The sequence below is a fragment of the Megalobrama amblycephala genome, linkage group LG2, assembly GCF_018812025.1.
Source record: "Megalobrama amblycephala isolate DHTTF-2021 linkage group LG2, ASM1881202v1, whole genome shotgun sequence".
Taxonomy (NCBI): domain Eukaryota; kingdom Metazoa; phylum Chordata; class Actinopteri; order Cypriniformes; family Xenocyprididae; genus Megalobrama; species Megalobrama amblycephala.
The window spans coordinates 19,810,213-19,835,969 of NC_063045.1; the positions used below are offsets into that span (position 1 = coordinate 19,810,213).

The window sequence follows — 25,757 nt, forward strand, 5'->3', positions numbered from 1 at the left end:
GAAACTGGATAACAAGTTGTGCAGTTGAGCTAATAGAGCGTCAGATCACGCAAGCCAACGCCAATGGCTGTTTGTAACTAACTGACATCAATACTTTTAGCTTTAGTGTTGCCCATTTACGTGACGTAGATGCGCGTTTAACGCAATTCTCGGGAATAGTTCATGGTTGTTCTTGTTTTCAACAAATGCATTGCTGCAAAGCATTTCCCCCCCACTTTTGCTTGTGGATTAGATCTTTTGGTGTAATGGATCACCCCAAGTTTGGTAAGTCAATATACTCATTTGTACTGACTTGTAATCAGTCACAATGTTTATCTTAACTGTAAAATGTTTATGTAAAAAAAAAAGTAATTTCAACGCGAAGAATGTAAAAAATCTACAATAAAAACCTGTTAAATGGGTAGCTATTTTCATTTACAGTGAACAATGATATATTACTAGCCTATAACAATTTAATAAAGTTATTTTTTTTCACTGGTTTCTTATCAGTTAACGTACATTGGAGTGTTTTGTGCTGCATATGTTATTTTGTTTACACCATCAAGTGTGTTATTGTGTTGTTGTTTTTTTGTTTGTTTAGCTAATATTTGTTTTCATTGGCAACAGCTGCCTTGCACTGTATCACATGTGCTGTTATCAATAAACTTTACAGTAATTGACAGATTTTAGTATCTTAGATATGTTTGTAAACTACCGTTAGAGTTTGAAACTGTAAAATATACCGTGAACAAAATGTCATCCGTTTGTCATCATCATCACAGTAAAGTTAAGGTAATCACAGCTGCCAGTAAAATAAGCAAACAATTCACTGTGCAGTTTTGTTGAAATAACTAAAACAAGTTTTTAAAAGATTCATAAAATGTGTGCAAATTTCACATGTAATTATTTGCACACAGTCTAATTCTCGCGCTGTTTTTGTTAAGAGAAAAAAAGTTTCCATTTGTCAGAGTTAATGTGGCGTATTTTAACTAAATCATCTTTTGAGCGTTGTATGAAGTGATCATTAGGCGAGCCCGGGGAGCAAACAGTTGTGCGATTGTTAGAGGAGCCTGGGAAAATGTTCCGGGGTCCGGGAGGTGGAGTGTATTGACGCCAGACCCTCTTGTTAAGGGGACTTCTGTGCTCCCAGACGTTATTGTCATGATAATGAGCAGCCCGCACGTTGTTGAACTTGATGTTGACTTCTTTCTTTAGGGCTGAATTTTTTTCGGTCACTTGTTTGTGGGAAAATTTTCTCCGGAGCTACAGTGTGAAATTAATTAATCAGGCTTTTGGAGTGACCAACAATAGAGACCGAGAGGATCCCTGGAACCCCACAAAAGGCCCCAAACGTTTTTTTCTGAACTGTATTCTACCCAGCCACAACAGACTGAAAGATAGTTGTAGTTTAATATATATTTTTTCATTGTAAGCTACACATTATTATTATTATTACAGTTTTTAAAAGTATTATGTTCCTGTGTGTGTGTGTGTGTGTGTGTGTGTGTGTGTGTGTGTGTGTGTGTATGAAGCACGTGCTTGTACGTTTTACAGACTTTGTAAACTGGCAGACTCGCATACTGTAGTGTCAATGCTCTATAGCAAAACATTTTACTTTACATTTTCACAGTGTTGTTATGAGGCAGCGTCAATTAAATAGCCTTATACTCGTATTATATTTACATTATTGCAGCAATAGTTACTATTTTTTTTTAATCAAACGTGAAGAAATGTAAATAAATGGAGAAGGTCTCAAGGAAACATTTTTTGTTCGTTGATTCTCATTACAACTTATGTTTCTCCAGGCACTCAGAGATGAGAGGTCTCCACTGTCTATACTAAAAGGTAAGAATTAAAACGATTTGACGGATAAAACAGGGTCTTATATATATATATATATATATATATATATATATATATATATATATATATATATATATATATATGGTCTTATATGTGTTATTTGTATCGACTTTTAAGTATCTGAGTAATGAATTATTGAGTAAAAAGAATTAATTATAATCCTGAAACTTTATTCGTCTACTAGCTATAGAAGTGTTTAGCTGTACAATTTTACTTAATAATTTAACGCGACCTTTAATAGGCTATCTTAAAGTAATAATAATAATAAAAACTTCCAGCCACGATATAACCCAACTATTTTCTTTAGAGATATTTATATTACTGTTTATAAGACCGGTTTCTGAGCTGATGCCAACAACAATACTTCTCAATATATAAATGAGTTAAAAATTTGTAAAGCTAAATTGATTTTGTATGATTTTTTTTTTTTTTGAAAACGAAATGTTCTCGTACTTACACGTTTTGTTTTTATTTATTTGTATTTTTACGTGATCTTGGATGTTGAATAACGCAGCAGTTAACATGTCAATTTGCATTAGCCAACTGTTACTATTCTAACTATTAACAAAGTCCTGAAATTAAGCGAATGTGAGCCTTTTGATGGTGAAAATAAAAATAATCAACTGTGAGAAAGGGTATGTCAAAATTACAAAGTTAACAAGATATTATTATGAAAGATATAAGGAACTCCAGCGGTCTTTTCTGAAATCTGAACTTCAGCACCAAGGACAGGTCCCTTCTATAACTGAGCTTTTGTGTATCTCAAACTGCAATGCATGTTAAAAAATACACCTCTTTGTAGTTTAATTCTCATCATTGCTAATTTTTAATTGCTATTTAGTAAGTATAAGTATAAAATTTGTCTTCCTTAAATATGCTATATGCTATAAAAGAAAAGAACAAGAAAAGAACAGAAAATTATTTGTTTTAAAGATGTGATGTTTTGCTTAAAATTGTGTTGTGTATGTGTTATGCAGGCCTGTATTCTGGGGTTACAGCCTATTTTTGAGCATGGTGGGAAGCGCATATTTGAAACAGGACATGACGCAAAAAGCGGGAGTGTCTAAATCCTGCGGAGGTGTGTGTGTGTGTGTGTGTGTGTGTCAGAGGGCGGGGGTTGAGAGAAGGTGCAAGACAGAGAGAGACTCTCACAGTGGCATTTACATGAATGCATATTATGTCGTTGTAAATTGTGTTTAATGATAAGCATTCAACAATAACAAAAAACGGATAATATTTGCCGTAGCCTACATTTTGTAATAGGGCCTATTTAGTCTAATACTTCGGTTGCAAAAATAAAAGGTAAGCTTTATTTAAGTAAAATTGGAAACTGAGGCCTTTATGGAGTGTTTTAAAACATTAATTAGAATTAAACATTGTAAAAAATAGATTTTGACTGTGATAGAAGTGTAAGAGATAGCTCTTCGTTTGCTACATTATAACTGGACAAATGCAGCAACCTGAAACTAAAATGACCAACATTTTAGCCTAAAATCATTGTTAAAGTTATACTGAAAATTACGCAGTATGATTATTTAGCCTCATGAGAAATAAAATGGTTGTCAGTGGACAGATGTTTAAATCTGTTAAAGTCATCCTGGAAATTAAAAAAAAAAAAAAAAAAACGCTCGTTGAAAATATTATTCATTCTCTTCTTTCATAACAGCATGCTGACACTCTTATAACGTTCATGTTATTGACATGTAGGCCTATATTTAATGTCATATTTAAAATGAGGCATTCCCCCGTTGCGTTCTACTATCCGCTCTAATAGAGTAAAAAAAAAAAAAAACTTCCCTAGAGCCGAGACATTTTTTATCAGATGTTTTTACTACGAATTTAATTAAATTAGCGAAGTATAGGCTATATGTGTAATTCATTATACCTCAAATAGTTAAAATTTAACTTTTAAATACTAACTGTAATTAACCTGTGGATTTCAGTAGTAAGATAGTAAGCCTATTATTAAGTGATATGAGTTTTTCTTAGTTTATCATTATCTGTTTTGATAAAGGCTCTCATTTCTCACATTTAAGCCACGCGGTTGCATTCTGCTACATTATGTACAGATGTAGCTTATATATATATATATATATATATATATATTAAAGCCACTTTTTTTAAAGCATACTCGAAGTTTTTACATCAGCCGAAATATCAAGTTTATTGCTTTACACCGTTTCTTAGTGCACACGAAATATTTTGCTTTCTTCTTGCTAAATGGACCAGCCCATTCTGTTTTATATGTAGCCACCGGGAGATCCCATTTTCAAATAACCTGGGGAATATATTTTAATGGAAAATAAGGATAGGCCAAGTGTGTTTGTGTGTGTGTGTGTGTGTGTGTGTGTGTGTGTCAGACTGTCTATCTGTCAGAGAGAGAGAGAGAGAGAGAGAGAGAGAGAGAGAGAGAGAGAGACAAAGAGGGAGAGACTCCATCTGCTTGTCTGCATCAATGCACATTTTTTAATGTTTATTTTATGTATTTATTGAGAACGTATTTTATTAGATATTCACGCAAATTTCTTTATTTCTTTCATTTTGGTTATTTATGGCGCTCTAAGTCGTTGTATTTAAATTTGCATTAATCTGCATTAGAAGGATACAATTTCTGCCCTGCCTTCACATTTGATCCTTATTATAACGTCTGGTATACTACTGTGTAACCTTTCTGCTCTCATGCCCTTTATACAGTAAGCTATATGATGTAGCTATACACGAGTTTTGTGTTTTTACATGGTGTTTAACGTTTTGCAAGCAACACCAATAAACGTTTTATTTGGCCACAAGTGCAGAATCACTTGTATGTGTGGCACCTCATAAAGAATGCAGTGTGATATTCCGCCCCACGACACACAGACACTGGATTTAAATGTTTCTTCTTTTGTATTATATTGCGTTTATACACTACATATTAATACACAGATATCATAGAATAAAATGGTAAATAAAACAACCTATACCGGCGGTTATAAATAAAGATGTTCGAGATGATAAAATGAGATTTAAAATGTTAGTTTAGTGTTGGTCATATGAATGTAAAAGATCTAAATGTTGATTTAACGTGTGTGTGTGTGTGTGTGTGTGTGTGTGTGTGTGTGTGTGTGTGTGTGTGTTAACTTGATCCTGACTCAGTTTTAAGCGTTCATATGACGACAAATTGGCTTCCTGCATGTCGGTTACACCACGATGACTAATTTGGCAGACAATCAATTTTCAAAAACTAATATTCACTGCTTTTTATTTATTTATTTATTTATTTAGAAATACTTAAAATATATTCTGTAAAGATACTTTTCAATAATGTCAGCCTTATAAGGTGTTTTTTTACAGTCTTAAATCAGTTACACCACCTAGACATTAGATCCCCACAAAACATCAAAATGACTTAAGTCAATTAGAAAATTAAAATATGTTAAACGTAGAACACGTGTATTCAGCTCATTATTGGTATGAACTATATTTTGAATAGTTTATTAGAGTATGGTGCAGATGTTAATATTTAGCTTAAGCATCAGTCTTCTGGATGCTGAGAGTATTGCTCGGTCACGGGCGCGTCCCCCGGGTGTCTCAGCCCTGCTCAGCCATGTGTATCAATAAGCATTAATGGTTAATGCTGGTGACATCACAGTTGTGTTGGCGGTGTGACCCCCGTGGCCCTGCCCAGAGGAGCCCCTCAGTTCAATCTTCTCCCGTCCACTGCTGCTGCCGGAGCCTTGCGCTTCCTCATGCTTGGCTTTTGAGCTCTAAGATTTCACGACAAAGATTTTATTTCCGTTTTAACGGCTTTACTTTAGCAAACAAATCGCGGAGGCATCGAAAAGACATCTGTAAGCCCCGTAAACCTTGAGATTAACTTTTTTGTGAGTGTTGTCATTTGAATGAAAAGGATGTTGGACGGTTTTGGAAAACGCTGGATGGGAAATTAAATTGTGAGTACCTATCTTTTTGTGACGTTAAACGTGCTTTGTTTTGAGATGTATATTGCGTATTTCAAGCGTAACTTCGTTTAAACCTGCTACCCGGGAGTTTCGTTTGTATTTTATGTGTCAAGTTGTATTTATCTCTTATTTATCTGTCAAATCAGTCGACAAATTCTTAGTCATACTACAGGCTAGCCTACTAAAACTTGCATAACAGCCTTAAAAATAACAAAAGTTCCACTAAGAACCAAAAAAAAAATATATATGTTTAGTCTTGATGCCATTCTAGAGAAGAACCTTTGTAAGTTCTAAAGAGAACGTTTTATTCGCGAGTTCTTTAGAAAATAACAGTGTTGTGGTGCTTCAAAGAACCCTGAAACCAAAACACTGATGTGAAGAACCTATAATGAAACATCAAAAACTTTAAAATTTACAACGACCTATAACTCAAGAACAGCCAAAATGTTAGTTTGTTCTTTGCTGAACCTAAGAAAGAACCATTAAATGACCCCAAAGCTGTTTAGCTTTATTTATTTCCTTCATTTGAGTTAGATGTATTTCCGGAAGGGGTTGCCTATTAGATAGATAGGCCTAGCGTTTTATTTCAGATCAAATCAAATGTGGTAGGACGGGTTGAAATGTAGAGAGAATTGTAGAGCACCTTTTAATATTTCATTTTACGAGATGAGCCATTTAAAAGGCCAGATGTAGATACCCAATGTAGGCCTGTTAATTACAGTGTAAATGCATCCAGGAGGGTGTCGATAGCCTTCAGTACACGTAACTGTGCTGTAAAATATCCAAAAGATAATTTATGAGGTATATTTTTTCTCTATTGTTTGAAATAAAATAGTAGCCTACGTATGTAATTTTAAAGGAGTGCTTTGACAGCGTGCCATGGGTAAATGTGAACGCGCGTGGACTGCTTAGCCTAATTCCAACGACTCATCCGATCATTGAGCGTTTTTTGGAGGCGTATTTTGATTTTATAAAAATCCTAGGCTCCGACTTCGCTAGGCCAAATGCATAAAAGAATGTGTTTCACACACATTGTAAACAATTGCAATGTGGTAGACGTCCAAATGCATGAAGTGCGCAATAGCTCCTAGACTACCAAATGCACATAATATGAGTGTATTTAGCCCACGTGTATGTGTGTGCGCGCGTGAAAGAGAGAGTGAGACTGTATCGGAGCTGCACACACGGCAGTGAATGCAATAGCTCCATGTGACCACAACAGAAGCTGCATCTGGCGTACGCGGCGGTCCCTTTAAGACACATGGGTTAGTTTTTCTCTTTGGTTATCTAGCTGTATGAGTTTATCTGATATCATAAAGCTAGAGAACCGAATGTATAAACTAATTCCAAAGACTTCGGAGAGCTTTGAATGGGAACGAGGCTGGAAAGCCGGAGGGATGTGGATGATCGGGGTATGGGGGAGACGGCGATGTCCGCTACAAAGAGCATCGAATCCGGTAGGCATGCAGTTGGCGCTGCGTTAATGCGTTTCAGTGGTCTGGAAGGATTGGAATGCCTAAAGCTATGTGGAATACATGGATTTTACGTGGAATCAGACTGCGGCTACATAGGGACGCGTTAGTACGCTGACAGTACGCAAGGGCTTGATAATAAGGCGGATACGGACTTCGCGTTCATTCTCAAGTGTGCTTGTGCTGGGCAACATTCCATCATAGACGTGATGATGATGTTGATGTATGAATTCTGGATGACAGGAATCGGTTCTTCGAGGTGTTTCAACCGATTGGTCGGATCTTCTGAGTCACGTGGTCCTCATATAATATGGGAAAGTCAAACCTCGGAGGTGTGTGGTTTGACACTCTTTGTGTCTTATTGTACTGCCTTAACTAGGAAATAATCCGTATGTGTGGCTTATTATAGAATATAAACTATACAGTGTTCCCTATTTTATTCCATGAGGTAGTTTTGACCACAAAAAAAGAGGTAAACGACTGACCTCGTCTTTGTACACCTGTCAAAATTTGTATGCTTTGGAAGATATTTTAGCATTACATCCGACTAAGAGGATTATTGTGCTTAGTGGATGTTTCTTTTTCTTCACAATTTTGTTGCTGTTCTAAATGATAAAATCATTCATGACGACATACTGTAGAAAATGTCAAGGAAAAGAAATGTCAAGGCTACTTTAAACAGGCTGCTTATGACATCATTCTATGATACATGCAGTGCGCAAATGTGCCTTGTTTTAAAATGTGAGACTTTTTATGAAACTACTAGGCCTCTGATATGCACTCTAGCATTTATAGGCCTATCTGTCAGTTGTATAAGCTAGCTGTTGTTTTTGGCAATTTATGTCCCTGACTGGTTAGTGCTACATCACACACAGCCATTTTTAATCCTAGGATGTGATAATGATAAATGCAAGGCTAAAATGCATGTTAGTGAGTGATATGACAGCTATAGATGGATCTTTACACATAAAAGCCATTTTTCTTTGCACCAAAAGAAGTTCTTTGACACAATAAGAGAATTGTAATCTCCATATTGAGTTTTTATATATATATAAAATACCACAAAGGTGATGTTTACAATAGTTTTGTTAATGGCAAAAACAGTGTTTTGTATGATCGTTATATGGAATCAGGAAACTGACCTCCGATTGCCTCTATAATTGCTGATTGCGTAAACATTTTTTGTTTTGTTTTGCACAAATGTTGAAATTAATGGGGGTGGGCAGAGACGTGTAATAGATGCATGACACAAATAGAGTCTGAGGTGCAGCGAGAGGCCTGTCTGAGAGGCGCCCCAGACATTTTCCCACATTAATATGTGTCTGGTCCTGCGTTAGGGGCCCCAGCAGATGGAGTCTTGTCTTAGCACCTGGCATACGCAGCACTGCTATTGTCTACATCTCATACTAATCTGAATTAAATGTAACCAACTCTGCATCCCAATTTCACTACTGCAGATGAAACATATGAGGATAGATGCTGCAAACAGGGTTTTGTGGAGAAATTTGAGCATTTTTTGATGCATTGCCTTTATTTTGTTCTGATAGTATGTTCAAAGAATCTACCATTTTTCAGATTTATTATCAACAATATGCACAATTCATTTTATGCTTCTAGAGATTGTGTTAGTGAATTCAGTATAAGATAGATAACACAATGCTTATTTTATCTCTGCTATATGATGTCAAGATGCAGTTGTACTGAGGCCTTGAAATCAGCCACTGTGGTGTTTCGATTCTCTTTGGTTGTGAGAATGAAGATGTGGCTATGAATTAAATCTTTTGAATGTGTTTTGGCTCAGTTTTGTAAGATGCATGCATTTGAGCTGCTAATTTACAGTCAGAAAAGTGGTGATAAAATGTATTTGTTTTGCCTTACTACTCTCTTTGGGAAAACTGCCCTTTTTAGGGCCCCTTTTTGGTGTAATTCTTTTGTGGTGTAGCAAAACTAGCTTGTAAATATTAAAAGGACATGACAGACTAGGAGTATTTGTAAAAAATGATGGTAAATATCAGTACATTGTGCATATTGTATAATCTCTATTGTTTCCTGGCATCCTGTTCGCTGCAGCAGTGGTGCTTCAGTGACAGTACTGGAGGAGTTATTTTTCTATTATTAAAATTGGTGTTAGTGACAAGTTGTATTTTTTAAGCACACAGAACACATTATATTTAACCTAGCTTGTTTTTGTCATTGTGTTTGCAGTCCGCTCTCTGAATTTCATTCAAATAGATTAGGTTTCAAACAGGTACTGTTACTCACAATAAAATGGGACTTTTTATCTATTATTATTCCGTTTTCATTTTTACCTCAAAAAGCAAATGTCAATCATTTCTCCGCTGAACTTATGAATTCTGAGTTTGGTATCTTAGCAACGGCCTCTGATCCAAGAAATGGAATGGGAACGAAAATCATCCTTTATTTGCAGTCTTACATTGGCAGATTTAAACGGGCCCAATACACAGTAGGCCTATATGAAAATATTTTACATAGACTCGCTGGCTTTTTTTTTTTTAAAGACACTCGCTATCCATAGGCTACTGTTGTATGTCCAAATGATGGAATACAACCTCTGTTTATAATTATTTTAATTATTAATTGTATTTGAAGAAACATTTTATTAATTCACATACAGTTAAATGCCGCCTCAAAACGAAATGAACTACCTACCTAGTCAGCACTTTTGTTCATCAACTCGCCCAAAACTGTTGTCAGCCTCGCGATAAAACCCCTCAGGTGACTCGCGACTCGTCTGTGATGCCCAAAATTCCTGTCTATCTGAATAGCTGACTAGATTAAATCACCACCAAAGAATTGCCGAAATTAACGATGACTGAATCGATTTTTTTTGTTCTCATTAGGTAGTTTAAATGTTGAAAATACATATGAATTTATTTACAGAAGCTATCTATAAATGTATATTAGAAATAGCCGACCTATATTTTCTTTTCAGGTTACTCAGGTCTCCCTAAAGTTTAGTCACGCGCTCTTTTTCTGTTAACCGTCAAAAGAGACTTTAAATTTAATCCCGCGCGAGCTTTGATAAAACTGACATGAACCAAATGAACTGAAGCGACGAATTTTTTATTTATTAGCTATATATATAGCCTACCGCTACCCACTTAAGTTTATTAGTCTGTTATGTGCTAAATTATTTTCGTTCTGTTTTAAAAAGCATTTACAAAGTTTTGTTTCTCATATACAAGTCACGCGTCGTTTCTCATTAATGTCAAACTTGAACTAAATGCACATATGGAAATTGGGACCTTGCACCCAGATTTACGACATTATATTTCTGAACAGAACATCAGTAAATGTTCATTCAAATAGTTAGAAATAATGAAAATGTAAGGAACAAATAATGTAGGTTTTATTCTTTTCTTAAACACCCTGGAGTGCCTTCAGGGACCCTCTGTGGACCCCTGTTTGAAAACCCTGGACATAGATTATTAATGCTGTCATCACTAACAAATTTTAAATCTGCATTGCTTTTTAGTGGTTATGTAAGAAGATTTATCTAGGTTCCTATTGCATAATAAGCTTTTTCTATATCTATTTTCAAGCATGTCATATTATTTTTGAGTCCTACATGATTTGCCTGTCATTGTGTTCTGAATCGTCATGCATGACAAAGAAAGTGATGTTGAACCTGAATTCAGGTGACCTTTTAAGATCTCCTAGCAAGCAGGTGGATGCATGTTTGAAAAAAAGGTGTTGGAAATGAGTTCACCTATTTATAAGTCCACTTGAGTAGCTCTTGTGAATGATCATCAGTACACAAGCCTCACAAAGATGAAAGATCAGCAAAATTCAAGCAAATTTTTAAATAAAATAATAACAGCATCATGTCCCAAAACAGCCAAAGCTAGATTAAAAATGCTTGTATTTCGGGGTATTTCGACTTTAAAATATGCTGAATTCACTAAGATGTGTGATTCTGTGTTACAGGAAAAGAAAACTTCAGAAAGCAGTGATAAAACACGGAAATCAAGTGCCCACAGATCAGGTGAGTGATGAGGCATTGTCATACGCTCTGTGACCTTGACTTTCCTTCTGCATGAGGTTGCATGTTTAAGAGTAAAATGTGTAACAGGTTCTTTCGCCATTGTTGCATACTACATAGGAGTACTAGTTTAGTTTATGTCCTTTATGGACAAGTATCAACATTAGCTTACAAATAAGCATATGCAATTAATAATTAAACCGTCATAATTAATAACCATATGTTATGCATTTTTAGAAACTACGAGTAAATGACACATTTTTTTGTCATTTTTTGTCCACATATTCAGTATTTATATCAAGGGAACATATTTCTTGAGATATTGTGGTGAACTGGCTTTTGCGTGACATCAAAACGGGTTTCTTTTTTCCCCCAAAAATGCTGGATGGCAAACATAGGAGGGATTACTATGGCAACAGTGTTTGCCCTTGCTCATTGGTGGTAAGGAGTAAAGCAGACTTATGTCACATGACTCTAGTCAGAGCCGTATCCTGCGAGGCATTGGCTTACATGTTCATTTCAAAGCTCAAATTTATGTTTATGTTTTACCCAGGAACAAGGAGACAGAGGCAAGCATAGGATGCGCTGTCTTTCATGTTCTCTCCCAGCAAGGACCAATATTTTGCACACAGTTTAAAATTATTATTTAATATGATATATTATGATTTATTTTTATTTATATAATACAAAAATAAATATATTCCATCTATGTATATTTGATATTTTCTGCTTTTGATTGTAATTGATTTTGATTAATTGATTGAACTACAAATATATTTAGCACAAGACCATCTTAAAGTTGAAATCAGTACAGGATCTAATTAAATATTTATGTTACTTTGATCATAGCAGTTTATTTTATCGCTGTTTTGAACCATAGCGAGTGTGATGCTCACCTTTACGATCTTGACAGTATAGTGTTTTACTCATTCACTCACTCTTTCATCCAATTTGTTTCCACACTGTTGCCGGACAAGAGATGGGAAGGCCGTTTGTGTGATCTATATTTTAATTCTTTTGTTCAGAGCCTTATCCCTTTAAAATATCGCAGGAGTCCTGGCGGTGTGTGTGTATATAAGGTGTGCTCATGTGGAAAGGCTATGAGGGTGGTTCAGTCCTTCACCTTCCTAATTCCTTTCTTTCTCTCCTCCACCACCCCCCTCTCCTCCACCTAAAGCCTCTCTCTAACCCTCTTCAGACTCACACCCTCTCTCTTTCTCTCCCTTCACAATCTCAAGTCAGAGTTCAATGGCACTTTTTTCATTCTGTCCTTTTTTCCAGCCCCCCCTCCTCTCCCCAACTCTAGTGGGTTTTGCGAGATGGGGGGCAGGTACCTTCCCTCCCCCATGTGAACTTTAGCTGCAATTCTCCAGGCACACATGCATTGTGAAACACAGATTGAAAAAGAAATGAGCACCTTTTTTTCTCTCCTCTTGCCTTAACACAGAATTCTGAAACTCACCCACTCTCTCCCACGCAGTGTATTCAGTGCACTAACGCCGCCACACAAGAAAGTAGCCTCGTTTTATGGCACTCTTGTGAAGGTAGTGTGGCGCAAGTCAGTCAGAAAGCAGTCCATTTAAGTACTAGAGTTCATATAATTTCATATTGTATCGTACAGAAGAAATACGGAATATATGGACTATGGAAGTCTTTTTACAGCTGAAGTACTTCCTTGAGATCTTTGACCCTTGACAGAGATAACTGTTGCATCTACTACTCCTCAAGGGAATGCACAAGATCTAGGATTGTTTTGAGGCATCGAACAGAGTTACATGGCACCATCCATGTTGATAAACTTGACACCCTTCCACTAGCCCTTTTCAGCATTCATGTGTTAGCATACATTCCACTAAAAAAGGTACAAAAGCTGACACTAGGGTGGTACCCTTTCAAAAGGAACTAATATGTACACTTTAGGTACCAATATGCACCTTTAAATAAGGTACAAATGTGTACCTTTTAAAAGGGTAATGCCCCAATATATTTTCCCCCTAAAAGTGTATGTTAACATGCTAATGATGGAAAGAGTTAGTGGAGGGGTATCAAATTGCTCAAGAGAAAGATGAAGAGAAAGCAAGCAAGCGAGTCTCTTTTTTCCCCCATTCTGTAAGCCAGAAAAACAGCCTGTGACATTGGCCTAGTTCTAGATCGCGATCGCCCAAAGGAAGAATTGAATTGTGGAATCAGAGACAGAGGATCAGAGGGGACTTAGCACCCTGTGGCTATGAGCCCCCTCGCTCCATACCAGCTAACCACCTTTGACCCTCATCCATGGCTGTTCCTTACTCTTCACGTACCCGGACGAGCCCCCACTTTTTATAGGGGAACTCAATTTCACACACGCAAGGTTCGATAGTTCAGTGCGAGGCAAAGTTTCTGAAATGATGCACGTAGGAGAGAGAAGAGGCAGCATATATAAACAAATTCTCTGCGCCACACGCACGCACAAAAATCTATAGATTTCTCAAGATGTTCTGTCTGTTGACTTGCACTATTACCATTTGTAAATGCCACGGAAGATTGCACTGTTAGTGCAATGCTTTGAAAATGTATCAGGAATTATTGATATTCAGTTAGAAGGTGTATATATGCTGCACATGGACAGAGCCATTGTGATCAAATGTTTATGGGTAAACTTGGGATCAGAAAACCAGGAAATTACTAGTGCTTTAGATCAAGTCCACACAATTTCTCAGTAAAATTATTATTATTGCTCATACTTATTATTTTCCTTTTTGTGCTACAGACATGAATGATACCTCAATATTTTATTGAGGGGATATTAGGGGTGTAACAATATATTGTGCCAAAATATATTGCAATAAAAAAATGCAACAATATTGTATCGTGGATAGTGACAATATGTGTTTTGCATAGTATACCAAAAATGAAAATTACTGTGTGAGAAAAAAAGTTTACAGAGTTTTAGTGTTAGTACTACATTAAACTACTATATACAATGTTGAATATAATGTATAATAATGCAATGGGGGAATATTTGTGGGTCCTGATAATATCAAATGCTTATGTTACCAGTAAAAAGTGGCCTACATTATTTTAAATATATCTAGTCAGTGACAGTGCAAACATCTAAAATACATCTGTGTTTCAGCGTTAGAATCATGAATATTTTTATTCTCATGTCAACATTGTCCTGTGCATTACCCGTTACCAGCACCAAGTCCAAGCCAATTCATTTCCACCCCCCAGTGTAATACCAAATTTATCATTTTAATCAACAGTACATTTTTTGTTATCCTTTTACCATATGTCTTGGAGTATCGCGATAATATTGTATCGTGAGTTCAGTATCGTAATATGTATCGAATTATGACATGAGGGTATTGTAACACCCCTAGGAGATATACTACCATTGAAAAGTATGGGGTTAGTAAAAAAATGAATGAAAGTACTTTTATTCAAAAAACATGGATGCATTAAATTGTGCACAAAAGTGACAGTGAAGACTTTTACATTGTTACAAAAGATTTCTAATTTTTTTTTAAATGCTGTTCTTTTGTACTTTATATTCATCAAAAATCCTGAAAATATGATTTTAATTATATATATATATATATATATATATATATATATATATATATATATATATATATATATATATATATATATATATATCAGTTTCCACAAAAATGTTAAACAACTCTTTTCAACATCGATAATAACAAATGTTTCTTTAGCACCAAATCAGCATATTAGATTGATTTCTGAAGAGTCATGTGACAATGAACACTGGAGTAATGATGCTGAAAATCATCACAGGAATAAATTACATTTTAAAATATATTCAAATAAAAATAATAAAAAAAGAGTTTTTACTGTAACTTAAACTTTTCAAGCAATCAGATGATTTTGTTTTAGCCTGGCTGATAAAAACACAGGAAAAAATCCTATAGATTCGATAGGCAGAAGACCTCAAGCAGTTTTCTGGGGACAGAATATCATATAAACTTGTGGACTCTTTTGATGCCTAGTAACTACTCAGAACACCTTAGGAACCACCTAGCAATGCCATAGAAACCACTCAGAATGCTTAGCAAATACTGGGAAGTTATCAGACCAGCTCTAATACTGTGGCAGTTTTAGGGTTGACATGGGCAAACAATGCACATTTACTTCAGAAAACATAAAAATCTAGTTTAATGTCTCCAGTTGTGTGAAGTATCTTACTGGTGATTATACTAGCTATATTAGCATAACAATGCTGCGTTCATCAATAGAACAGCATTGCATCGTAAATTACGATTTCTTTTGTGAAGTGAATTCATGGCTAAAAGTTTAAGCAACAATTTATTTTGAGATTTATGCAGTGGTTTTCTCAGGCTAATGCTGTGAACCAAACCAAATTTTAGATATATTACTCATGGTAGTTTTCATTTGTTTGAAAGCCTCTGGTCTACAAAAAAAAAAAAAAAAACAGAAAATTCTTTATAGATTGGAATTCATATACAGAGCTCGAGAGCTTGCTTTGTAAGTTCATTTGAATTATACCCCCTGCATTATATGCTTTGATAGGAAATAAATCTTTTTAAATGAATGCGCTCGAGGGGGTTGCGTAAAGGGAGGGTTTTGGTGGTAGCGCTAGCATATGCTAACATAAATTAAAGCCTATGTTTCTCTGTACAAAACTGATTGATGTTTCTTACGGTTTAAAAGCTAAAAAAGCAACGTTTTCTTATAGTGGCTACTGTGTGCTGGCGACATCCAAAGCGGGTGCAGAAATTGGCTGATTTTCTCAAGAATAGAAAAGCTAGCCAAGCTGAGTAAGGCCTCTGTGACATTGCCATGCAAAACACTGCCTCAATAGTGAAGTGTATTTATGAAGATGAGGGTGGTGTGGGGGGAAAGGGAGAGAGGGAGGGAGGTTTAGTGGGGGACGTTATGAAAAGGCAGCAGGCTGCGAAGTGAATGGGACCGGCGGGGAGGGGGCCGGCAGGGTCCGCGCCTCCATTGGTTCAATGCAACGGCCAGAGCAGCTGTGAAAGGAGGTCTCCCCTTTTTCCCACGACCCAGCAATGGGGCAAAACAGTGGCCTGAGTCTGCCAGGGTCAAGTCACTTTGCTAATATATACACTGAGCTTGTGTACGCAGACAATGCATACACACAACTCATTTATTTGGTGTGTGCACACAGCCACCTTCAGACTGGGGAGACGGGGTGGGCAACGTGAAAAGACCCTGACTCTAATTTCGGTCACATTGAGGCCATTGTCTAGTTCTAGACCAACAGTCCTAGATTCTGAAAATTAACAAGCTAACCGGGACTTGGTCAATGCACACGCACAGGCATACACCTGCTGTTCAGAGATCAGTCCATTCCCCAAATATTGACATATATTGACAGCTTTTTTAGTCATATATTTTGATCTTAAATGCATGGATATTCAGACAGATAGATGGATGTTTGGATATTCGCATGTTCAGATGGATAGATAGATAGATAGATAGATAGATAGATAGATAGATAGATAGATAGATAGATAGATAGATAGATAGATAGATTGGTTTTTTGGATATTCAGATATTCAGACTGGGCCGGGCCTATTGGGATGCTTAATCAGAGGCATGTTTTTAAATTTTTCAGAGAAAACAACCTTACTTTTTAGTAATTAATTCACAAGTTAAGGCACTTTTTTTTTTGTAAAATCTGTTAAAATAATGAATAATGCAGAAAATGTATGTCATGAATACTAAAATTATAGCTAAAAATCTATTTTTACTTTGCATCCTTTGTTGGTTTTTAGTGTGTTTTTGTTGAAATTTAAATAAAATGCTTCTTAGTTTTAATTGCTCATGTTTGTTTTTCCATCTTCTGTAGAGCTCACTCGCCTGAATACACATTTATGGCCCTATACGTGCAGTCTATTAGCGGATATGGACCCTGCGTCTCTCACGGGTTCATCTTCAATAGAAAGTCCCATCTTGTTAAAGGCGTATTACAAACTCCACCACTGTGTCACAGTCTTTCTGCCTCTCCCCACCCACCTTGTGCCGTTTACACTCCTTTATGGTACATTTGTCCTGCCATTCTTTTGATAAACAAGCACAGGCGCTGGCATCGCCCCTCTCCTCTTGCCTCCCTCTCCTATTCAGAGGCTTCTGGAGTACAGCAAGACAAAGAAGAAACTCACTTAATTAGCTGAGCGAGAAGATGCATTGGGGCAATCACCCAGCACAATGAGGGAAACGTACAGCATGTTAATTCGGCGTGGGGTTGTAGCAAGCTTCCCGGGGCCCAGAATAGCCTTTTGTTTAGCGCCTGGCCGGCGTAATAGATCAGATGCACTTCAATTAAAGAGAAAGTGTTCTGAGCCTCCTTTCGAGAAGGTGCGGATGCATATTATCTTTGTTTGTTTAAGGATCCTTCTTGTTTGGTGCGGTTGTAGCTGTTAGTCTTGTTGTCAACCTCTGAAATCTTTCTCATGAAGCTCTTTGACCAACTTGCAAATTTTGGTCTTTTCTTCATACATTTGTTATTTACACCTTCTGAAGAATTTAAATATAGTGTACGAGTCATATTAATGATATGTATATGTTTATGTAGTCTATATGTATTTTGTTTAATTAGATGGAAAAGAGTGGCTAGGATAGTTTTCAAAAATCCACTTTTTATGTTAGCCTTAAGAAATAAGGTCATATTCTCATACATCTTTTCAACAGAGGGAATTTCACTCCATTGTATTGCTAGTTTTTTTTTACTCTTTGTTTTTTCTTTTGACACTCAGATGTACCTCATAATATGAAAAAACTAAATGTTGCTACTTGCATGTCATTGCAACTTTAGTCAGTATATTTAATCATATTAAGTTTAGAAAATAAAAAAAAAAGGTCATTTCATTTTACTAAAATTGTAATTCTATCCAAGTATTCAAGTGTGTTTAATGTATTGTTACGGAAACAGTCCCTAACAGTGCCGTCAGTCCCTAAGATTCACCCTATTCTCTTTTTGTTTCACATAAGAAAGTCATAAACGTTTGGAACAATATGACAAATATAATTCTGGGTAAACTAGCCCTATTATATATATTTTTTCTATTGCAGCATGCATCCTGTCAGTACGTGTGCTCTTTACACATAAATGAAAGGAAGAAAATCTTTTAGTAATGTTTTGTATTATATTACAATTACAATGAATATGATTCAAGCTTCAAAACAAATCCAAAAAGTATCATAAAAGTAGCCAAGACAACTGGCACACTTCTCCAAGTACTCCAGTTCTTCTACTTCAGAGTAGGGTCTTTACCAGCACTATAGGAACTATCAGTGACATAAGTGTACGTTGATTGGTCAAACACATGTCAAACACCGGCACCTGGCATTTTTAAAAAGCTGTGTAAACATGTACTTCACGAACATGGAAAACAGTGATAACGGCATTTACCTGTTGTCTGCAGGTTCTCCACCTTGATGATATGTAATACTGAAAGTTGTCATAGCAGATTTCGTCTGTTAGCCCCACTTTTTGCTCTTTCAGTCGCATAAATTATGCGCTTACATTCCATCTCTGTTATCCCGAAACCCACGACACACAACAAACCGATAACTGATAACAGCGTCCTCCATCCACCATTTTTTAGCCTTTGTAAATGGCCGCTTCAGAGTTCCTTTTTCCGGTGCGAATGCAACCAGGTTCTAGTTCTCGGATAATTATCCTAGTGGCTAGTTCCTGAGTTCCTAGAACTATTCGGTGCGAAAGCCCCTATAGTTAGCTAATAATGCTTTTGGGAAGCACACCCCAGATCTATCTGATTTGTGAAAAAATCACTCACACTGGTTTTGTAAACAAAACAAATGATTTATTGAAAAGATCGACTAAAAAGAACAATTTGTTCACAAATCAAATCATGAATTCATAAAAATGTGCGAAAATGATCTATATACCTGAACATTTAGAATGAATTAAAGGGTTAGTTCATCCAAAAATTAAATTTCTGTCATTAATTACTCACCCTCATGTCGTTCCAAACATATAAGACCTTCGTTCATCTTCGGAACACAAAGATATAAGATATTTTTGATTAAATCCAAGGGTTTCTGAACCACACATAGGCAGCAATGTCATTGCACTTTTCAAGGACCAGAAAGGTAGTAAAGTGCTTCCTCAGTATTTGTCAGCATCACATGCATGCTTCGTGCTGCTCACGTGTACAGCATCGGCCAATACTGAGCCGGCGTTCTGACATAGAACACGGAAGCACTGCACTGTCTTTACTACATAAACAGTGTAGGAGACTGACATGGAAGAGAAGAAATTGTTGAATAAAGTTATTTTTGTTTTGTTTTTGTGCACAAAAAGTATTCTTGTCTCTTCATAACATTAAGGTTGAACCACTGTAGTCACATGGACTATTTTAACATTGTCTTTACTACCTTTCTGGACCTTGAAAGGTGCAATGATGTTGCTGCGTGATTCAGAAATCCTCAGATTTCATCAAAAATATCTTAATTCATGTTCCGAAGATGAACGAAGGTCTTACAGGTTTGGAATGACATGAGGGTGAGTACTTAATGACAGAAATTTCATTTTTGGGTGAACTAACCCTTTAAGATTTAAAGTTTGCCTGTAAAGCACACAAAGCCATCATTTGACTTTATAAAACTTTATTTAAAATAAAAAGGCTATTAAAACTTGATTCGTATGGATGTTAATTAAATGTTAATTATATGAGGATTTTGTCATTTTTCTAAAAGCCCTACTTCAAATTCTTAGAAATATTAAACGTAATGATAACCATACAGCATTCAAAGTAAATAGGAAAATAAGAGTCACTGGATAAACTTTTTTAAAGATCAAGAACTTAAAAGATGCTTTTTCTGATTAAATGTTGAATCCTTTGAAGCCGATAGAAGTTTTGTTGCAGGTAGACATAGCTTGCATTGCACTGTGATGTTATGTCCTTTTTCAGTAAAACAGTAAAAACTGTCTTTGTATTTCCATATGAGAAATGCATTACACGCAGTGCTTTCTGTTTTCTCGTCCATTTTTGTGTCGTGACTAGCATGTCTGCACTCTGCAGGTTGCTAATTGAACAGGCTGCATGCAGGTTTTTTAAACAGTCAGAGTCAGAGAATCAACAATTGCCTCATTGGTTTAAACTTCCCTAACAGTTTACATTACTATTACAGGCACAATATGTAAGATATTTGGATTAAAATAACCAAAAACCACTAGAACAGTGTTATATATTTTGTTGACTTGTGTTTTTACATTATCCCAGATGTTTAAATCCAGAGGAATAAGCAATTTTAACTGTGCGTCACTTATTAATGACATCATACCTGCGTTACCCACGATTTCCGATTTTTTTTGTTTTGTAGAAACCATGGAAACACCAAAGACGCTTTAATATATTTTATCATAATCAGATGCAGCTTTATTTTTAGCAACAATAATACAGCATTTTCTCTGTCAAACAATGTTTTAAAATTAATTGCATGCCATTTATGAACACAAGCCATCCAGCATTTATTAATATGATATTCTAATATCGATCTATCTTACTGCAGTGTGCAACAAGTGTTTCATAGCAGCTGCCGAGCGAGCGCACAGAGTAACGTTATAACACCATTTTCAACACACTCATATCTAATATGATAAACAGTGCTGATTTACCCCGCATACGCTTGACTGGAAGCAAGCGTATGCGGATGCAATTACAATCATATTTTTGTTGATTGTCTTCCAAAATCATTTTTATAGCATTGATACCTTGCGGTGTGAAACGTTTAATTATCATCATGATGCGCATTTTTCATCTAGACTCATCTAGTATCAAAAAAGTGAAAAAAAGATTAGCGGCATCTGAGCAATTAGCGCTGTGTTTCTCGTGTGACGCAACCTTCCATGTACGATGTTGTGTTGCGATCTGCTGTCGCCTCTTTTCGTAAATCTATTTCTGTTCAGTTGAGTGGGAGGTGTGATTGTGTTTGGGTTGGGGGGGCTTATTCAGGTTGCTTCTGTTACAGTGGCACCCTGAGGCAGTTACTTTCATGAAGACAGATAAGCTCACCGTGAAAATCCCTCTCTCTCCCCACCACCACGCTGCACGAGTACCACCCTAGCCTTCTCTTCCTCTTTCTGGAGAGTTCTTTAACCTTGATGAGTGAGATGAAGGGGTCAGAGAGGATAGACAAGTGACTGTGCTGCTACAGTGTATGTATAGAAAAAACCCACCCCTCCTCCTTGTCAGGATCAATATGGCTAACTGAGAGCTGGGCTAGTCAGGCATTGAAGGTGGTGGTGGGTGTAGGAAAGCTCTACTGAGGGCCATAAAGAGTCTTAAGTGCACCTAGCTAGCGCCTCTGCTTTCGGCTGTCTTAACACATAGCAGTCATAGGCTTGCTTGTTAATACCAGATTTGTGAGATTTAACATGCTTTGTGAGAGAGCTTTGTGTCTGTTTCATTTGGCTCTGCCCTACTTGAGAAGATCTGTTTTTGTGATCTGCTTCTTTTTTTGAGGGAGCGCCTTGAGTGTTTTTTTCTTTCTTAACTTGTGGTTTTTCATTATTCTTACACTTAATGACAAAAATGTGCTGTAGGCATAATAAACACCACAGTGTAAAGTATGAGACCGTTTAGAAACTCCTACAAGTTTGTTTCAGGAAGTGTGAGATATCGACGTGGCCTTATTTTGTTCATAGGCAATCGGATCTGGAAACTTTATCTTTTGCTTTAGATATGGAAAAGAATTTCCTGCTTTTAAGAGCCTACAAAGAACTTTTAAATGGTAGTCAGTGATAAAAGTTGCTTTATGCTGGCATGATTGTGTAGTTATAGTATTTACCACTTGGGGCAAACCAAAGTTAAAGGCCCCGATATACTTAAAAGAAATCGAAGAATGAACTGATGTGATGTGATGTCAAACAAAATCCAAAACGAGTTCGAAACGGCTTGCCAAAGTGAACTCTTAGGAAAAATTTGCTCCAGCTGCAAAAACAACTTCGTACTACCATTGGTCCGTGATGATAATGTAATAGGAGGTGTGCACTGAGGCTCCGCCTTCTTTTACGTGGAACTCTTCTCTGACTCATTTCATCTGTTGAGTCCGTCAAGGTAAGATCTCCACGGGTGAAAACATGAATGCACTGGATAGCTGCTTTATAGTAGAAGATGAAGTCGTGCTTCTGATGAAATGAGGCACTGACACTGTTTTTCATGTTTGATAATGTAAAGCTGCTTGCTTTTAAGCAATCTATTGAATAAAATGCCATATAAATATATGTGACGTGACTTTACTGGAGTGCTGATTTGCAGAGCTCGTGCTAACATGCCCATGTTGTTATGATGCTTTTCTTATGCTTTCCATAAAAAAATGCTTACTGTTTTCTCATTTTTGTTGCGTTTAATTTGTTACTGAGAGGAAAGCGTGCAGCGCATATTTACATATTCATCTAAACGCCGCTCTCAGCAGTTACATGTTCGATAACAGTATACCGCTGCTCATGTATTTCGAACTTCGTTTTACCCCTAAACAAAGAACGAAAAAGAACTTTGCCGTGAGTATATCGGGGCCTTAACTCAACTCCTTGACTTGTTTCAGTAGGAGTAATAAATTGATACTTTTTCCAAAAAAACAAACATCTATAATCATTTACTTGTGTTTACTTCCAGTCCTGTGGAAAATAATAATAATATAGTATTATATATTTTAAATACTGTTATTTATTATTTATATAATGTATTGGGATAATATACAGTCAGCCCATCGTTATCGCAAAATAAACCCTTTCTGAATGATAGGTTGTAGGTTTAATTTGTGACAATAACCGGCTAATTGTACATTATCCCTTGCTTGTTAGCTATCATTAGTCTTCACTAGTCCTGCAGTCATTTTCCTCTCCCAGGCGGCTGAGACGTTCTCCTGCTCGTAAGTTCTCCACTCCTGCTCAGCTTAGTTAATTGAGTTGAGTGAGAAGTTAACCACCCGTCTCAATGGCAAGGAATCCTGGTGCCCCTCCCTCTCAGGAGGGTCACATTGTCCAGCCCCTCTCCCACCGGTGTAATCCCTTCTACCGGGACAAAGGACCTACCCACGGGCCACAGAGGTACATTAACCCACCAGCCAGCGAGCCCTCTGACCTGAGCGACAGAGCCCTGCTCATCCAGCCCAGCTAACAGCTACCGGCACTCGGCACATCAAAGCCGAGAGCTGAGCTCGTGTGCGCGGTTACTTATTCATGCGGGCCTGGGAGACAGTCCGTGGAGATGAAACGGCAGTGGCGAGGAGACCCACTGATGTGCAGAGTGGAACAGCTCCCCTGTGGTCTCAGTAAGGAGTTAGAAAAGCCAGATTCGACGCTGGTTGGTGCTGTGATCTATGTCGCAGCGCTGAGGGGATATCTGGCCCCTACATCAAACATCTTGTCCCAATAATGTGGCCTGTTATCAGAGCGAGTGATGCCCACAGCTTGGCTTTAGCCGACTGTGTACTGTACTGTGATCTGCTGTAGTTGAGCTGCAGCATTTGTGATGTGGAGATTATGTCAGACATAACGGCGACACGTGAATCCAATACACTGTGAAGGCCGTGGAAGAAGGATATTTCAGTATTGTTGATCTTAAGGCACATAGTGTTAAAGTGAAGTGTGGAATTTCTGTGAGACCAAACAGAATGATTGTTTTCAAACTGGTCATAAGAACCACTCCTCTCGTCTGCTATTGGTTGGTTAAACAGGTAGCCACGCCTCCAAACCCACACCATTGGTTGGGCCAGTGTTGCTATGCAGGCTGATCGGAATGTTCAAACAAAAAGAACAATGTTTTGACAGAGGGCAAAGTGTTTACCTTTTGGTAATCAACCAACAATTTGCTTACTTATCGTTGAAGGGATAATTAAAGGAAAAATCATATGATCATTTATTCACCCTCATGTCATTCCAAACCTGTAAGACTTTCTTCTGTGAAACGCAAAAGATAGATATTCTGAAGAATTTGAAAAAATAAATAAATAAATAAATAAAATTCCCATACAATAAAATGTTTTGGACCCATTTGATCTTTATTCTATGGACAAAAAATACTTATTTATTATATTAAAAAAAGTGAATATGACTACAGTACGTTTTCAATAGTATGTGGACACCCGGACACCAAACTTATATGTGCTTGTTGAGCTTTTAATTTCAAAACCAATTCTCCTCGTATTTAAAGGGCTTAATCCAGGGGAAAACATACTTTTGGCCATATTGTGTATTTGATGTGCTCTCGGCACCCCCCAAAAATGAATAATAATAAATAATTAAATGAAAAAATATGATAGAATATGTTTATATGTATAGTCTAAAAATATGTGTGTTTAAAAGTATAATTCTCCAACCAGTACTGATGCAAAATAACTACCACATTGTGTTTCTCCTTCACGGGCTGCAGTGAGATGCAGGGGGCGTGTCCTTGGCAGGGCCACACCCCCGCTGCCCCAGCATCAGTCAGAGATGGAAGAGGAGGTGAGGTTGCCATGGGAACAAATGCTCTGTATTAACCAGAAGGGAAACAAACAGTAGCGTTTCATAAAGTAGTGTTCTTGAAAAGCAGGCTTGGTGTTGTGCAGATGCCTTGAAACTGGATTTCTTTTGAAATGTGTTGGAGTATAAATGTGCAGCATTTGTGTAAGGGCAAAATTGGTGCCATTTAGTTGTGTGTGTACTGATGCTTTTTTTAGCTTTGTGTCAAGTTGTGTTGCAGTAAGCATCAGATCAGATTTTGCAGAGATCTTCTTAAACCTCTGCAACACTGCATAGGAACTCACAAGGGCAGATTGATTGGCCTTGCTATTATAAAAGTGAGAGGCAATGCTTTGGTATTTTTTTCTTTATAAAAGTTTTTGGCAAACATAGTCCTTGGATTTTCTAGCTTTTTGCTAGTTTTCCACATCTGTAAAAAATTTAAAGCTCACGTTCAGCACAGTGTACCGTAGTGTGGAGGAATAGTTCACCCAAAAAATGACATTTGTCATTATTTACTCAATTTTGAAGAATATTGTTGATGTTTTTTCTGTACAACTAAACATAGAATGAAAAGGGCCTGTCAAGCTCAAACATTGAGTAGTAGTACATATGATAAGTCATATTAGCTATAGCTTTGTGTGATAAACAGATAAACATTCAAACCATCAATGATAATTTTCCCCTCCATCTATATAATTTTAGCTGTATCATGATGTATATCTTCCTCATGTGAGATGTAAGTGAGTGCTACAATGCTACTTGTTGACATACAAATGCAAAGCATTTCTTCAAGAATGTAGCCACATATTAGGTGGGAACAAATGTAATTATTTGAGTAACAAGCATGTATCAAAAAATATGTATCAGTCAACCACTAATCTAAATATAGAGTAAGACCTCCTCAATATCTATGGTGGATACCGCACAGCATGTTTGTCACTATTTAATCTGATATCTGCAATGTTTTGCCTGCTGAAAAAGTACTGCAAAGTTCGGACCTCACAAATCGTCTTTTTTTCCACATCCCTCCTCCT

The 25,757-nt window shown here is 36.8% G+C and overlaps 1 protein-coding gene across 3 annotated transcripts in view; it reads left to right on the forward strand.

Moving 5' to 3' along the window:
* Window positions 1-25,757, forward strand: part of gatad2ab (GATA zinc finger domain containing 2Ab) — an 81,457-nt gene continuing 55,700 nt past the window's right edge. The window contains exons 1-3 of one of the 3 annotated variants that reach the window (XM_048165379.1): window positions 1-264; window positions 1,785-1,824; window positions 11,204-11,261. The gene's annotated coding sequence lies outside the window, so the exon portion shown is untranslated. Of the gene's footprint in view, window positions 265-1,784; window positions 1,825-5,574; window positions 5,775-7,142; window positions 7,241-11,203; window positions 11,262-25,757 lie in introns of those variants that run through there. The other 2 variants (XM_048165390.1, XM_048165398.1) reach the window with 2 other exon arrangements.